Here is an 18,346-nt window from a genome sequence, read left to right as displayed (position 1 = left end):
TGACACAGTCCGATTTAGGTTATTACTGAAACCTTGTAAACTTGACAGTTTTTAAATACATAGCATGAGATTCTGTGTTTTGTTTTCTCCTCCATCTTTGTCCTGTGTGGTCTTAAGTTTTTGCAAGCTATTCTCTGTTAAGTGTATTCTTCCCTTTGAGGTTGACCTCTGTCACCCACCTAGTGCCAGAGGACTGGAGATAAGATGTAGGTAATTTATTAAGACATCAGCCAAATATAGACACAATTTGCAGTGTTTATGTGAAATTCTCTCTGCTGTTTAATTCCACTAAATTGCATTTTATGTTAACTTAATAAGCTAATATTTTATGAACTTGTAAGATTGACTATGTGGAATAGAATCAATATTTCTGATAATTACTTGATGGGGGTGGAGAAGTTCAGTAGAAAGTCATTTAAAATTTCCAGGCTGATATTGATTAAAATTAGTGACTTTAAGATCTAGAATATCTAATTTTGCAGGGTTGAGTTTTTTTTTTTTCACCTTATGGTTTATCCTAGAGCTTATGTTAAAAAAAGAAATGCCGCCCCAGCATTTATGATAGCATTCAAGCAGGTAATTTTCTTTACTGGATTTAGCCAGTAATTTAGAATCGGTGCATTCTGTAGAGGATGTTTTCAGCTTTATTGCTGCAATTTAGCATATATGTCTGGGATGTTGTGCTACTAAGGGACAAGCTCTCTGTTTCCTCTTATGTAATTATTAGAATTTGTCTTTGTTTCAGCATTAACTGGGCACATGGTCATTTCATTCACATGTTCATGAGTGGCTCTAAGAACATCAACAATTTCTTAGATGTGTTGAGTATTGAACAGCAGTGTTCCCCAACTCTGGCTGTACATGTAATGTACATGTAAGATAGTACAAGGGTTATCGTGAGAGCGCCCTGTTGGAAAGCACAGATTCCAGTGGAAGTGTTGTCATTGCTGAGCTGCTTCTGCACCACCCACAGTGACAGAAGCCCAGCCTATGCTGTTGGTAATGCATCCCTCTTACAGGGAAGGAAACTGAGGATCTAGGAGGTTAGGTAAGATTTCCCCAGGTCACACGTCATAGAGCATCTCATATGTTTGCTTCTAGATGCTCAGTTTCTCTACCAATGTGGGCAGGCACAAGGATACACTGTTGTGACTGGAGCTCTTCACCAAATTTAAGATTATAAATAAAAATAAAGTTTAAAAAAAAAGTGGGGCTAGAGAGATGGCTCAGAGCTTAAGAGCAACAACTGCTCTTCCTGAGGTCCTGAGTTCAATTCCTAGCAACCACATGTGGCTCACAACCATCCGTTATGAGTTCTGGTGCCCTCCTCTGATGTGCAGATATACATGAAATCCAAATGTTGTATACATAATAAATAAATAAATAAATAAATAAATAAATAAATAAATAAATAAATAAAATCTTTAAAAAAAAAACAAGGTGTATTTTTGTGGGGAGGCAGAATTAGATAAATACTCCATTCAAGAAGCCTGAGAATCCAGAGATCATAGGTAAACATATTAAAGACCTACCATCAGTTATCATATTCTTGGTATAGAGATTAATAATCAGATCTTCTTATCTTTCACCAAGTTCATTGGCACGGATCAGTGTAGAGTGCTGGCCATCTCGTCATATTAACTATCTCACCTGCCTGAGAAGTAGACCCAGCCCCCAGGAGAACAGGCCCAAAAAATTGGACTTCAGAAAAATGGTCTCAAACATTTAACCAGCTGAGTAATAAGCCATATACAGGACTTCTGTGGTAATATGAGAAGGAGAGTGCAAGAGTGGACAGCCTAGCCAGAGATGGCAAGCCAGGCTAGAAATGACAGCTTGATAGTCCCAGCCTCCACATCTGCCAGCCACACCTAGATAGAATAAGATGAGCTTGCTTTCTTCAATTAGGAGGATAACAGATTATTAAATGATGACTGTTCTCATTCCTTGCTTCCTCTAGTAGGCAATGCAAGGCACTGGAGACTCAGTACCTGGCCTGTCAGGTTAAAAATTGCTTGTTGTCTATGGACACCTCCCTGGGTGACTTGGGCTATGAGAAGGTAACATTTGCATAAGAAGTGCTTCTGATATCACAAAACGGCCAGCCTTGTCCTATTGCTTAGGAAATGTAGCATGGGAGAGACAGAGTAGAGTGCCTTCCACTCTTTCCTTGACATAAGCAAGCCACCTAACTGTGGATAGCATTATTTCTCCAAAGGCTTGTTGTCAGATCATGGTGCTGTCAAAAGGTGGTAGACTCTTTAGGAGGCACAGCCTAATAGAAGGAACTAAAATCATTGTGGGATGCGCTCTTGAAGGGAATATTGAAATCCTAGACCATCCTGACTCTGTTGTTACCAGCCATGAAGTGAACAGAGTTCCTCTGCCATGTGTGTTCTGCTGCCACAAGCCCAGAGGCAATAGAGAAAACCAGAGGTTTCTGAAATGCCTGAATGCTTGAGCCAAAAAAAAAAAAAAAAAAAAAAAAGACTTCTTTCTAAATTGACTATCTCATGTACTGTGTCACTGTGACAGAAAAGTACATTGGGTTTATGGCTTTTCTTTCCTATTTCTGGTAACATGGTAACTAACCATGATGTCACTCATACATTGCATGTGTCTTACCTGTGATAGATGCTAGGGGCTGTGCGCAGCACAACAGTGAATTCAAAACAAACCTTGCCTTCCTAGATCCAACCATCCAACCAGAAAGTGAAATAGCACAATTTTCATAGAAAGAGCAAAATGGGAAATACTGTTCAGAATGACACAGACAAGTAAGCAGCTGTGTACTGAGTCTGTCTCAGTGCCCTAAGGACTTACTTGATCCTTGGTGTACTTGTGATCTAATTATAGTATCCTAAGAGATGGATTTATTGTAACTTTACAGGTGTGAAATCCAACATTCCAAGAGTGAGTGATGTGTTGGTGCTGTAGCTCATGAGTGGAGGCAGAACTTCAGCTTTCCTGGCTTGAAGGTCATGCTTCTCCTTTCAGAGCATGTTGCCTCCTTCCTGGGAAGATGCTGGGAGACATGTTAACAGGTGGCAACATGAACCATCTTGATTAAAGAAAACACTTTTTAAAAGAGTCATTTGATTAAAGACCTTAAATGGGTGGAAATGGTATGTGTGGGATCAAAGGCAATGGGCAGGTAGGAGCCCAAGTGTGTTTCTGTAGGCAAGGGCAGTGGGAAGGGGAGGCAGCTATGGATGAAGAATAAGGTTAAGACATGGAAGTCACATCCAGCCATGCCCTCCCTGGAGACTGCTGATACAGACAAGAATCAAGTATGGGGCCTTTGATGTAACATGACTGTCTTGAATAGAAAGGAAGGGGAAAGTATATCATTCCCGTAAAGGTGGTTCTTCAGAAAAATCAGACCTGGACTAGAGAGATGACTCAGTAGGTAAAAACACTTGCATGGCATAAGAAACTGAGTTCAGTTCTGCAGCATCCATGTTTTAAGCCAGATGTGGCAGCACTGGAGAGGCAGAGACAAGAGGATCCCCACGCCTCCCTGGCTAGCTAGTCTATCCAGTCAGTAAGCTCCAGGCTCAGTGAGTTACCTTGTCTCAAAAGTGAAGGTGGAAAGGTGATTTGGAGCTGCTCTTAGCACCAGCCTCTAACCTCCACACATGTGCATACATGCGTGCATACACATTCATACATATATGTGCCCCTACATCCTAGCCTATATATGCACAGAAAGAAAAACCAAACCCAATCTGAGAAACAACCTGTGAGATGCAGTGAGGACTCTAATTCTGGTGTATCTAAAGTGCAAAAATTGTTTAAACTGTAATTCTAGACCTCAAGGAAGTGGCCAGAGCCAGCTAGGGTCAGCCCAGGCATGCCTGAGTAGGGAATGTATTTGTAGAAAAGACCTAGATAGAGGCTGGGGGTTGTGGTTGACTCAACAGACACCTGGTGCTCTGCTGTTTCCAGTTCTCATGTGTATTTGGTATCTCATATTCTTTGTGACAGATACGGAAGGACAGACTATTGAAGGAATAATTATGCTAATAGCTAGCAGTGAGTATCTGAATATACCAGGCACATACCTAACACCTCCGATCCTGAAGAGATTGGTGCTAGAATTATCTCCATTTTATGAGGAAGGAACAAAACAAAGTTAAATAACCAAGGTCATATAACTAGAAAGTAGCAGCACTGGTGTGATGGCCTTAAGATCCTCAGACTTTGCTAGGCAAGAAGGAAATGAAGTGCTGCAAGGGGAAAATCATCCTGGAAAAGAAAGACTTGCAAAGAGAGCAGACCTGACTGATGGTGTTCATTTGCCATCAAAAACTGGGACTTAGGATGGAGTCGCTTTTAATAATGGATGCCTGGTTCGCCACCATCAATAATCACCTGATTTCCACAAAGCTCACATGTTGAGCTGCAGTAGATGTGCTGTGGCATGTTACTGCCTCTTAATACCCCACATTGCCTTTACCTGAAATAAAGGTTAATATCTGAATATTAGCAAGGACTCAGTGTAGCGGTCTTGCTGGTGAACCTGTAATGGTGGCCACACCCCTTTGGGTGTGGCTTCAGGTAGAAAGAGGGAAGCTTGAGGTGTGGCTTACTTTTGAGCAGTCTTTCTCTTGGGTCAACGGATCTGTTAGGAAGGAAGAGAAGCACTCCCGTGGTTTTTTATATTTATCTGTGTAAGTGTTCCCTAATAAACAAGCATTTATCATTCATCTTGGGTCTAGTGAAATCATTACACCCACGCCTTCAACTCAGAGGTAACAAAGACACACAAGTCTGCTCGTTGCTTCTGTGCACAAAGATTTTGCATTTAACATTTATTTGCCCTTTTTGTGTTTATCCTAGAGGTTGGCGTTTTTGTTAAGAGATGGTGTTTTATTTGTAGGAAATCAGTCATAGCATAGGATTGATCATCTTACTTCCATGATAAGCTAACAGGACAGCATCACATTTATATCTGTGATTTTTTAATAGGATTGTTTGAATGCCTGGGTTTTTACATATACAGACACTTTTATATGCTACATATAAATTGCTCCAGATTTTTCTGTTATACCATAATTTTATTATTTCAATCTCAGCCCAGGAGAATGTTTATTGGAAGCTCTGTCCACTTCAGGTTATTTTAAGAGATAAAAAAGCCCCTGGGGTATCCTGATTTCTTCAGCTCCCAAGAAGCCTTAGGTATCCTTTTTTTCTACAAGTCATGAAAAAATTTTTCAGATTAGTTTTTCTCCATCTTTAGTGTAATTTAGGGAATGTCTTTCTAAAGTAGCTGTAAGGACAAGTGGTGTAAGTTGTAACTTTGAAAGCAAACATCTAAGGTTTGAATCCCAGCTTTAGAGCATACCTTCTGACCTTGGACAACCACTGAAATTCTCCTGCATATCAAATTACAGAGGGATAAGGAACCAGACACAATCCTTGATACCTGTGTCCTCTAGACCTGGAAGAATTAATGAGGTAATGCCCAGATAGTCTCTGTCTTGGATTGAAGAGCCTCTCACAAGAAGCCTCCCATGGCAGGCATTCTTTGCCAGCATGCCTTTCCCACACATCTTGGCATCTTGCAGGTCCTCCTTTTATTATCATCACTACATTAGTATCCATTTCACTCTAAAACCTGAAGACATCACTTATATTAATGGAAGCTTCTTTAATTATTAATGCTCACGCAGAACTGTACCTCCAACAGAAACTAAATGGCTAAATATTATTCACCTAATAATTCCTCTGAAATGTGTCCCCCTGAAGCCCTAAAAAAACAATAATTAATGGGAAATTTTAGGTTTAAAGTAAAATTTTGAAATATCAAACAAGCATCATGTCAAAAAATGAAATTTTGTTAAAGGAAATATTTTAGGGGTCAAGAATGAAAATTGAAATTCTGAAAAAAATTAACAAAACACTTTTCATTCCATCCTAGACAGTATATTGTAAGTGGCAAGATAATTTTATTTGTATATTTATTAGTTTGAGAGAAAAGGGGTATCGAAGGCAAGCTAGGGATCCTGATAGCTGCCAAGTGGAGAGAGATGGTTAAGAGCAAGAAAGAAGGTCATGGTTGCTGAATTAAGTATTTGGTTATTTCTTTTCTTAAAAAGTATGTGTATGGCTTGTTTACCTACATGTATGTCTGTGCGTTACAGGTGTGCCTGGTGCCAAGGAAGGCCAGAAAAGAGTATTGCATCTCCCTGGTACTGAAATTATACATGAGAGAACAAGAATGTTACAGGGGATTCAAAATTCCGTGTTATGCATTCCAGAGTTTTTATTTTATTTTTTTATGATGACATAAAAAGCACAGCTCTCACTCACCTCAAAGGGAGTAAGAGATGGTTTATTCTGGAGCCAAATTTGAGAGACCATGGCACAAATTTAGATTACCACAAAGTCTGTGTTCCAGAGTAGTAAGTCTCATGAGGTAGTTATAGAACAAGAAAACTCCAGTAAAGTCTTTTTTTTCAAATACATTCATTATGTACAGGGCAAGGAGACCAGGGTAGTTACAGAAAAGTGGGGAAACCTCTGCTATAGGCCTCAGATGCTACCTGATAACTTTCCTAGCTCTGGAATTGGTAGAAAGTATTGATCTGTTGAGGCATCACAAAAGGTTTCATGTGGTATCCACAGGACGTTATTAGGTCAAACTGATGGGCAATGAATAGCCAATAAATAGGATAAAGATCCCAGTGTAATTTGGCTTTAGATCTGTAACATTCCAACCTCTGCACAATACTGAAGCTTTAATCAATCAGTTATTATAGAATGTTCAGTGTAAGTACAGCATCTTTTTAGGGACTATAGTGTTTGTGTGTGTGTGTGTGTGTGTGTGTGTGTGTGTGTGTGTGTGTGTGTGTGTGTGTGTCTGTCTGTCTGTCTGTCTGTCTCTGTCTATCTGTCTGTCTGTCTGTGTCTGTGTCTGTGTCTAATCTAAAATTTTTCTTAATGTGTTTCCTAGTTTTCTTTCTCTTTTCTCTCAGCCATATTTTTGTTCTTCAGAATATTTAGAAGAAACTGGCCTTACTCAAGGCTTGTTCAAATGTTGGCCCAGATCAGGACTCTCCTTCACTGCACCAAGAAGTCATAGCCCTGTTAACAACAGGTGTGGGATTTGGACTGCTTCTCCTTGATGTTCTCAGTAAGTGTTGTGACACTGAGTGTTTAACTACAGAGTGGGTCTCTCTACACACAGGCAAGGCAAGTGAATCTCTCACCAGTTAGCACTCTGGAGGAGGATTGACAGGACCTCAGATGTGCCTTACCTGGCTGTTTTCTGAGCAAGTAAGAGACATAAGTAGAGGTGGTGAAGGAGCACAGGAAGAAACACATTAGGTGCCCTGAGTAAAGAAGATGTTGGCCCAATCCAGGAACTGAAGAGAAAGACGGTGTTGCTTTCCTGTTATTCTTAGAAGAGTCATTTCCTAGAGCCTGTGGCTGCCAACTAATTCACAAAAGAAATCTCTCATCGGTGCACTGTTAATGAGACCTGGAGCTTCCAAGGAAATTAGATTTAACAAAGTACCACACTGTCACTTCCCTGGGAAAATAAGCAAAGAAGAAAAGGTGACATTATGGGCCTACTTTGCTCCCTGGTTGACAGCCCCTGATTTGGCTGCCTAGTGCAGGGACAGAAACCCTGTTGGCTGTAGAAGCCTGTGTTCTGCCTTCTTAAAGGATTTAAAGGAGCCCATTCATAAAACAGATAAATAGCTACAAAGGTTGGTGAAGCAAATCCCAAAACTTTAGCCTGAAAGGTATGTTTTGTGTACAGTAATAACCCAGTTTCAACTATAACCTCATATTGATTCTCAGAGGGAGGTGACAGCACTACTGGTCATGACATTTGAAGTGACATTCTGAAATGATTGTTTTAGGTGGCCTAACTAGGTTCTTTATTATCTAACTCAAGGTACAGGTTGTTGTGGGATATTTGTACTCTGTGTGAAGATGTATTGCTGTGGTTGGTGTAATTAGAAACTGAACAACCAATAGCTAGGCAGGTATAGGCTAGACTCTTTGGGAAGAAGAAAGGCAGAGTCACCCATGAGACGGAGTAGAAACAGAAAGTACAAGATGGAAGAGAGGTATCACTACATGGCAGAACGTAGAGAACGTAGATTAATATAAATGGGTTAGTTTAAGTTAAAAGGGCTAGTTGAGACAAGCCTAACCTAAAGGCCAAGCTTTCATAATTAATAGTAAGTCTCCATGCCATTATTTTCAGGCTGGCATTCCCCATAAGAAAGTACTGTTAGAACATGTAACAGAGCTGTAACGAGGGCAGCTAGACCATGACTACACATTTGCTTTCCAGAGCAGTTAACCTGGTTAAAGAGAAGAAAATACTAGCATGGCCTTGTTTCCCTGAGAAAATCAAAAGAATTCAGATGGAATGTAAATCTATGTTTAAATTGCTAATAAACACAAATATCTCAGAAAAGCTTAACTCCTACCACCCAATTAAGAATATCATTAAAGTAGAAAATCCCAAATCTATTCAGATAACCAGTGGCCATGGCTTTCCATCTGGCCTTTGGATTATGTGTCCTCTGAGAGGATGTTGATGTTATACACTCAGTCAGAAATATAGATAACCATGTTTGTGTCTTTGTCCACAAGGTCAGAATTCATTGACTAGCAGTAAGTTCACAAGCTGCATTTGTTTTAATGCCAGCAGTTTACCAAGTAATCTAGATTTTCCTTGATATTGTGGCCTTTAGCAATCACGGATTTTTCTATTCCTATTTTAATTACTGTTGTTAACCTTCACACCACGTTTCAGGCAGTGATACAAAGAGTGAGTGGCTATGAAAGGTTTAAAGATGTATTCCTGTAAGTTAAGGAATCTAGTTTGAGAGTTAATGAGGTGCCCAGAGCATGAAGTGCAGGAACATTGAGGCAAGACATAAGACCAGTGCCAGATGCATAGGTGAATGGACTGTCCGAAGCCAATTGGGCCACATCAAGCTCTGGGAACATAGTGAGCTGAAGCCCTAGGGACATCCAGAAGTTCTCTGCCTACAGTGCCTTGACATAGACATCAGATGGTCAGATGACAGGTTGGTGGTGGCTCTCGCTATCAAAGGTGAAGGAGTTGCCCTGCTTTGATCTTGTGGATCTTTGCTGATTGGATTTCAATAGCACCAGCACGTGTGTGCTCACAGTCTACTTCAGGTAGTTACATGAAGTTTCTCATCAGTCACTTTCTCATGATTCACATTGTACCATGGTGTCTGTGAACAGACAAGGTTCAGTCATTGTGCCTCAGCATTTGCACTCAAAATGGAGCCAACTACTGCTTTGTGAAGTGGAGTCATCCAGGGTGAGGCACAACCTAAAAACTACTGTTTAAAAAAAAAAAAAAAGCCACTGTTTCCCACAATGCAGAATAACTTAGAGCAGGGCAATAGCTCAGAGCAAGTCACAGCATGACTCCACAGTGGACAATTGTGGCAGGAACATTCACACTGATTCTGGTGCTTTTCTGCAAATTGGTCCAAAATGACTGTGGTCTGCCCTCTCCCTCTCCTCCATCAAATTCCTGATATAAGAATGTTGCAAATTTGTATGAGACCAAATCTTGGGATAGTTAATATTAAGAGACCTAAAAGCTTCAATTTGGCAATATCAATCAGTGAAGACTGAAAAACCTGTGACTCATGTCTTCTTTTTTATTATTATTTGTTTTAATTGACACATGTTTTCTTAAGTTTCCCTGGGGACACATAGTCACCATTAATAATGAGGGTACCAACACACCAAGCAAGGGTTCTGTCCAAGTCCAACTTAATAAACCAATGGATTTATTAGGGTTATTTACAGGGGCATGAGTGACGTAAGCAGCTATACCATGAAGAAGTCCCTAGTCAATCTTACACCCCTGTGTTCTCTGGCAGCAGCTTCTCTGCATTCAGCAGGGTCAAGAAGGAGCCATACTCAAGTGAGGTCTCCTCACCTGCCCACTCCTTCCATAGCCTTGTTGTTGTTGTAGACCCCACTACCAACTGTATGGCTGGCTCTGATTATTTCATTATTTCATTAGTCTGTATTGGTCACCACAGCCATGCTGCCCAACCCAGAAGAAACTGCTCCACTATGGCACATAGTAATCATTCTTATTTATGAGGTACAGTGTGACACCTTAATACATATATACTATGTGTAGTTTTTTTTTTAAAGCTTGGTTGTATCCTCTCAAGGATAATAAAGCTTTTCCAGAAGTCCCATCTGCCCTCTACACTAGTTTTTAGCAATTATGTTGTAGAATTGTGCCCAAGCCATTCCCTGGGCAACCACTCTGATCATATCAGTTAAGACTGGTGACACAGTGCAGGACTTCCCTGGGGTGAAGATGGAGTTTCTGTTTTACCTGGTCCCACCGCCATTTAGTCCCAAATAAACACACAGAGGCTTTTATTAAATATAAACTGTTTGGCCAGTGGCTCAGGCTTCTTATTGGCTAGCTGTCTCTTAATTATTAATTATTAATTATTAATCATTTCTATTAATCTAAGTATATCCATGTGGTCTTGGCTTATCAGAGAATGCCCAGGCATCCTGCCTTTTGGGTAACTACATGGCAACTCACTCTCTCTGTGTTCCTCTTCTCTGCATTCTCCTAGTCTGATCACCCCACCTATACTTCCTGCCTGGCTACATCCTGCCTGTCCATTGACTGAAACAGCTTTATTCATCAACCAATAAGAGAGACATGTTCATAGCATACAGAAGAACATCCCCCATCACTGGGGCACAAGGGAGACTGAACATCCTACCATTTTGAAAGGAAAGGTGAAACAGGGGACAACCTGGAACAGGTCATCAACAGCATCATCTGCCAGAGTGGGTCCATTACAAGGGGTCTGGTAACCTACATTCACCACTTTAGCAGGTATTGCCTGGTGGCATTAGTGAAGCATACACTTGCATTTGAATCCTGGCTCTCCCCTTGATGGCTCTGTCACCCTGACAAGACCTCTGTGTTTCAGTTTTTGCTGATAAAAAAATGAAGAGCACAATATCTCCTTTAGAGGATTTTTGCATGATAAATGCTATACCTGGCACAGGCCTTCATTCCCAGTAAAGTCTAATCCTAAGGGTAGGGCTTAATAGAGGCAGCCTCAGCAGTGTCACAGGCATTTGTTTGCTAGGACTGAAGAAAGTGAGGATGCTGCTATGCCATTAAACTAGCAAGCCGTGATATGGAGGTAGGTAAGACACCCTATGCTCTAGCCCAGGCAGGCAGGTTGAAATACAGTGTTGGAAGCATCATCTGCCGTGAGCGGGAGTTAAAATATTCTAGGTAGTAAAGCAGTAATGCAAAATGTGTGTCTTAGAGAAATTGTGGTAACAAGAAAATATAATTGTAGAGAGTTGATAATGGAGCATAATATCTAGGTAGAAGACCCAGTAAGAGCTCATTTGAGTGATGGCAGAAGGGAATGGCAGGGAAAGGAAAGGGGTGAGTAGATGATAGGGATAATATACATGGTGATTGCACTGGGTTGGGGGTCAAGAGATAGCTCTGGTCAAGCAGTATAGATCCAGCAGTCAATACTGTGAGAGCGCTGGTAATGAAGCCATGGGGATAAATGAGATCGCAGGTGGTAAATATTTATTAAAGACATATTGGTGGATTTCTGGTGTTCTGTAGCATTGCCTATCAATATGCATGAGGAATGAAGGCATGAAATGAATTTTCTGCTCCTTTGCTGTCATCTCTCCTGTGATTTCTTCCCCCACCAATTGCTTCCCCTGTAGATGAAGCTTTTTATTTTTTTAATTCTGTGGACAAGAAAGCCTTAGCTGTCGCTAAGAAATACCACAGCTATCACCCACCCTGTCATGGTGATGAAAAGTATTGGCAGGAGTTGGGTAGACTCTGGGTCTTAGTTCACCCCCATTTCAGTCCTGACTCCTGGGTACCAGCCATGTAAAATTAAGGCATCTCCTAGACCTCAGTTTCCTCCTACAAAATAAGGCTAACAGACCAACTATTTAGAACAAGCCACATGACTTGTTACAAGCAGTAACACTGGTTGGTGTCCACCTGGCCCAGAGGAAATGATCAGATGTGAGTTGTTAGCACTGCTAACCATACTGCATTGTCTTTCCTTTGTGTAAACATAAATGTATGTGAGAAGCCTATTGGTTTGCCATGTGTTTGAAATATCAGGGTGGTGTTTCCCACAGGGGTGTGTCTGCCTTCCCTTGATTTCTAGATACTGTCTCCCTGTCAGAAGAGAGAGCCTGTATTTCTGCCTCTCATTGTTCTAAATAAGATATTTTTCCTTCTCTGTGAGTCTACCCATCGAGCTGAGGCACAACATTGGCTGTGTGGCCTCCTACAGCACCTGTGACCATCATACTTAACATCACGCCAGGCACCAGACTGAGAAGTCATCTGGTGCATCCCTTTAGCCTCAGAGTGAGTAGCACACTCCAACACCCAAATGGATACCTGCTCCTGCATTTAGACAGTTCTAACTGGGCATTGTTTGGAACAATGAAGAGATTTCCCAGTTCCCATGACTGTGGGCAACTGGGATTCTCTGGGAAAGATGGAGAAAATCATGTAGAAGTTTATTTGGCATGAGTCTCATAAATAAGCCACCTGAGTCAGGCATTCCCTCTCCCAATCCAGGATGCAAGGTGTGCTGAGAAGGCTCAGTCAGAAGGAAATTAGGAATCTACCAGCATGAGGAGACCACAGATGATTTAGCCTCATGGAAGCTGCCTGATAGGCATTTACTTTTCCTCACACGTACTCTGGAAGACCACTCTGACGATAAGGTCACATCAGATCTCTCTTCCCAGCTCTAAGCATTTCTTTTTCTGGGGTATGGAGCAGCTCTTCAGGGAAGAAAAGCAATTTGATGTCAGGGGTTCCTTTGAGCCTTGGGAATTAGGCCTCAGAACCTTGGAATTGGAGCTCAGCTGCTGCTGGAAAACACACTGTGAATGTTTTATTCAGTAATGCATATATAACATTGAGCAGAATCCAAATACATAAATCACTTATACAATAGCTGTTAAGAGTTACCTGCCAGCATTTCAGAACCGGCTTCTGGAATCACATCCAAGGTCCTCTACTGCCATCTGCTGGCCAAAAATTTGTTTTATGTTGGTAAATTCTCACTACATATTTTGGGTGTGCCCCTACCACAACCCTATCCACAGTTTTTTGACGTCCAGTTTCTTCTGAAACTTAATTGCCTTATGTTTAAGGGTTGCTGAGAAGCATCTGAGCACTCTAAAAGTGTGACAAAACCCAGAACAATGACAAAGGGACTTCCTCCATCTTGGCCCTATTCTAGCTATGTGCTATTTCTGAGCTCTATAGCTTAAAGTCCCATGCCATCATTCATCTTGAGTACATCATTTTGTACTCAGATGGAGTACAAAAACTCCACTCAATTTGTACTTGTAAATGGGTCCTGTTGTTTTAACTGTCAACCTCTCAGTAGCTTTGAGCTACCATCACCAACATATTAACCAACAAGGTCAGAATCCTGAACATCGCCAGTAAAATACCTACAACTAGCCACCAAAGGTCTGCTTGTAGTGTAGTTCTTGGCCTCTTCAGTGTGGCCACTGAAGGCCTTAGTGCACTAACAGATGTCACTTGAGCCTTGTGAGGTTAATCAGGATCATTCCAATGCCATTCTGAACATGAAGTAATAATATGCTGGTCTTTTCTGCTTGAAACAATACATGTGTTATCTCAGTTCCTTGGGGGTTCATGAACTAATAAGCAGGAAATATCCAAAATATAGACCATGGTGAGCCATAGTAGGACAGGAGCAAAGGGATGCTGACACACACTGGAAGATGGCACTTGCCAAGCAACCCATGAGGTATGAGTGGTTGTATGGAGGGCATAAGATGCCTGGGGACTCTGTAGTAAATAATAGCTTTGCTAAACAGAAAGTGATTGGGCCACCATTTGTAGTGTGCTCATAAAATCTGGGTGTGGCTACAGTCCCAAAATGATGTAACATTGTCTTTTGATACAAGCATGTTATTTTTCAAATTTAAAGGGGAGTTTAAAAAAAAAAAACAGATAGCTTTTCACTTTCTCCATTTAGGAGATGTGGGGATTGGAAAAAATAGTAGAAGCAAAACTAAGTTTAATATAGACTATTAACCCAAGGATCATAGATACCCATTTTTTGTTGCATAATAAACTACCTGTCTGAACTTGGTGGATTGAAATAACAATCTTCATTTATTACTACACTCTACTTCTGCACGTCAGAAATTCAAACATGGCAGAGGTGCCCCATGTTACTCTATGGTGAGCAAAGTCTGCTATGAAATCTGAAAGCTGGGCAACAAAGTCCTCTTAGTCACTTATCTGGCAAATGGTGCTGGCTGGCAACTGAGGGCCAGACCAGGGCTTTCAGCCAAAACATGCAAGCATGGGCTCTCCAAGTAGCCTGGGCTTCCTCAGATCATGGCAGCTTCCCAAGTCTCGAACTCTAAGAAAGAGTCAGGCACAAGTCACATTACCTCCAGTGTCAGGCAGTATCACTTCTACTGTCAGGGAGTGTAAGTGAGAGTCACAAGACCTTTCAGGCTCACTGAAAGTGTCTCCATGTCGAGGAGGTTCTAAGCATAAGAGGAGCATACAGGACACAAGTATGTCCAGACTTGTTTGTACATTACTATAGGCTATTGCACACATGGATAACCAGAGAGAACATGCCACAGACCCTCTTGGGTGATGGGTTGGGGCAATGGGACAGTTTTAGTTTCAGTCCCTCTCCAGCTTGCAGTCTAATCAGGTCCTAGGTTCTCTTAGCCTTATTTTATTCATCCTAGGAAAAGAAAGACTGGGGCCTGTAGTGAGAGATCAATCAGACACACCTGTGGTACTGACCATGCCCACTAGGGCATGGTCACTAGTGTGTACATGAGTGTGGGATTTGGTCTGGAGTGAGGGACAGGCTGGCTGACTCTCTTCGTTCTGGTTGGGTCAAAGAGGGCAACTGAGCTTGGATCCTCAGAGTGTTAATCCTGGGTTATCAGTTTCTCATGTAAGTGATTTCTCCCCAATAAAATCAACCTATATCATCCCAGTCCCGTGTATCATAATTTGTACAACCACAGGGGCCCAAAGAGAAACTAGTAAAAGCACACACCACCAACCTTAAAACCTGAGTTTGATGCCTGGAACTCACATGGTGGAGGGAGTGAGCCAACTTTGGCAAATTGTCCCTTGAACTCCATACATGCTCCTGAAAAGAGAGAATGGGGAGGTGGAGCTCAGTTAGTGGTGGATCACGTGCCTGTCCGACATCTCCAATATGGAAGGAGGAGAAAAAAGACTGAGCTCTGGTCATTATCCTGTCTTTATACTTAAAACATTTGCCCAGTGGTGCTGATGTGCATAATTCCTGTCAAAGTATTGGAAAATTTGGGAAAGCTTCTATCAAATTATAAGACACCCCTCCCCCAAATGCCTTCATGATCTCTAAAATCCCTCCTTGCATGCATTGGGATTGTGGCCATCCTTAGCTGTTCGGAATTTCACTTTGCTACTCTGTAAAATTTAGGGGCCTCTCATGTCCCATGTCAGTCAGTCTGCATTTTCACAGAATGATGCTCCTTTCTGCAGTTTGATACTGTGGGTGTAAGAGCCTGCAAAAGAAGAAAGACTATACTCAGAAGCTCTTGCCTAGGCTACTGGAGACGTTTTCTTTGTGGAACTTTAGATGCCTAGAGTGGCTTTTGTGGTCAGCTGGTGCATTTGAAACCATTACACCTGGCATTTTACAGATGAGGAAAATGATTTGCCCAAAGTCAAGGGGAAAGTTAAGTGGCAGAGGAAGCCAAAGCTCCATTCCTGACAGCTGTGCACTTTACTATCCTTGTGATCTCTTTTTAACAGAAGATATGTAACCATGAAGACCTGAGCCACCTCAGTCTCCTGCATAACCAGCGGGTAGCCCAGTGTCCCTAGCAGTGTGTCTGCTCACATGTATTAAGTGCCCTTAATTTTATTAAGTTTAGATTTTCATACATGAAAACCCTAGATTGCAAGACTAAAAGTCCAACATACTGTAAGGTAGCTATGATCACACTTTGAGGTTCTTGATATGATTTCTAAGGAGACTAGCAAGGCTGAATATAAAACTGGCTATTTTTTAAAGCATACTGATCAACTTTTAATCTAGGGAGCTAATTATGTAGGAAGTGGAAGGCAGCAGAAGGGAAGCTTTCCTACAGAATACTGTATAAGCAAAGAGGAAAGGGCCCATGTCTACAGTCTAGTTTATCACTCTTTCATTGTTACTTATGCTAAAGTACACATAACATAGGATCTGATGCCGGAATCATCTTGAATTATATATTGCACTGTTAACAGACTTTAGGTGAATTACCTAGAATCCCAGGAGCAACCAGCTAGGAGAGGCTGGCCTTAATGTACACAAGAGCAAGTCAGTGAAGCTACTGGCATTTCTGAGACTGGTTTGAGGCTTTGGGTATGGGGTCACCAGCCACAAAATGTAAATGTCTATAAAACATGGAAATTTTCATATCTGTAAAGGCCAGAGCTCACATCCTCCTTTATCTAAACCTGTATAGCCTATATATAATATTGTTCTCAGTGCTGACAACCTGTGTGCTTTGGGGATATTTGTGATACATGTGCAAATTTCTTGTCATCTAGATAATATGTTATAAATCATACCAAGCATCAGTTAAGTCTTTAAAAAAGAAGTCATATGCAATATTAGCTGTGATTATCATTAAAATGTCAATCGATACTAACATCTTAAAACTAGTCAAAGGCATGCTTTTACCTAATCCTCTCAATCTCCTGCTCCAGTTCTAGTTTTGTAAATGCAGGATAACTTGTGTCATGGGCAGAACCTGATATTCAGTTGACTGATTTTTCAGTCTCCCTTGTCTTTGTCAGCATTTTAGAAACAATGCATTTGCCATGCTTCTGGTGAGGAGAGGACTTGAACTTTGACTCTGTTTCTCTGTTAAATGAGGTGAAAGTGCAATTTGGTGCCTGGGAAGGTCATGTGCACTGGACTAACAGGCCTGCCTGGCCAGCTCTGCTTGTCACCTACTGTCGTCATTTAAAGCTGGTTATTTACACCATTTCTTCCTATCCCTCCAACAGAGAGGTTTTTGTGTGTTGGTCTTTAATTGACAAATAATGGTGTATGTTTTCAGGGCACAATGAGATACTTGATATATGTGTGCAGTGTGTAAAGTCAAAATAAGCTTTGTGTTAGGAACATTCAGGCTCCTGCATATTTTTGAGATACATTGTTATAAGCTATGTTAACTTAACTATGTGATACAACAATAGAACTCATTCCTCCTATCAAGGTATGTGTTCATACCCATTATCCAACCCCTGTCTATCTATCTATCTATCTACCTATCTATCTGTCCATCTCTATCTACCTATCCCCACCATTCCTAGCTTCTAATACTAAGTTCTACTCTACTCCCACAAGATCAACTCAGCCTCAGCATATGAATAGAAGTATGTGGTATTTTTCTGTCTGTGACTAGGTGGTTTTAGTTAACATATTGTCCTCCAGTCCCACATGTTGCTAAGACTCAGAGAATATCATTCTTTTTATGGATTAATGGTGTCCTGTCATGTATATACAAATGGCCAACAAGTGTGGGGGAAATGTTCAGCATGAGAAATTATTGGAAAAAAATGCAAATAGAAACCACAGTGAATTACCATCTCATCCCCAGTTAGAGTGGTTATCAAGAAGACTAATACTGGAGACAGTGCAGAGGAAGGACACTCACACATTGCTATTAGAAATGTGAACTAGAAATCACTGCACTTCATGGTCCAGCAATGCCTCTGTCAATGCACTCAAAGTCAGTGAAGTCAACACCTCAAAGAGACATCTGCGCTCAGGTTGCAGCATCATTCACAGCAGCTAGTGGGCCAGCCAAGGTGCCCACAGCATATGAATGCTCCGGGGTTTGAATGGGAAATGCCCTCAATAGGTTCATGTATTTGGACGTTGGTGCTGTCGTTGGGGGTGTTATGTAACTTTTAGGGGTGCAGTTTTGCTGAAGGAAGTATGTCACTGAGAGTAGGCAGCTTTGAGGGTTTATACCCCCCCACCCCGTCTTCCTCTCTTCCTGTTTCCTGTGTGGAGTTAAAATGTGATCGCCAGATTCCTGTTCTGGCCATCTGCTGTCATGTAATCCTTACCATTGTGGATGCCCCCTCTGGAGCTATAAGCCAAAATAAATTATGAGTTGCTTTGGGTTATGATTTTATCACAACAACACAACTAATCACAACTAATATAAAAGGCAGATATACATATAACAGAAAATAATAGCTATT

At 41.3% G+C, this 18,346-nt stretch overlaps 1 protein-coding gene across 2 annotated transcripts in view; it reads left to right on the top strand.

The window, feature by feature from the left end:
* The window catches only part of Lyrm4 (LYR motif containing 4), a 114,796-nt gene that overhangs the window by 71,497 nt on the left and 24,953 nt on the right, over nucleotides 1-18,346 (top strand). The window contains exon 3 of one of the 2 annotated variants that reach the window (XR_004769385.1): nucleotides 7,000-7,138. The exons of the other annotated variant lie outside the window; for it this stretch is intronic. The gene's annotated coding sequence lies outside the window, so the exon portion shown is untranslated. The remainder of the gene's footprint in view (nucleotides 1-6,999; nucleotides 7,139-18,346) is intronic. 2 annotated transcript variants of the gene reach the window in all.

This window comes from Cricetulus griseus, chromosome 3 (assembly GCF_003668045.3).
Source record: "Cricetulus griseus strain 17A/GY chromosome 3, alternate assembly CriGri-PICRH-1.0, whole genome shotgun sequence".
NCBI classification, from domain to species: domain Eukaryota; kingdom Metazoa; phylum Chordata; class Mammalia; order Rodentia; family Cricetidae; genus Cricetulus; species Cricetulus griseus.
The sequence above is the reverse complement of the archived record's forward strand: the minus strand, read 5'-3'. Positions and strand labels throughout refer to the sequence as shown.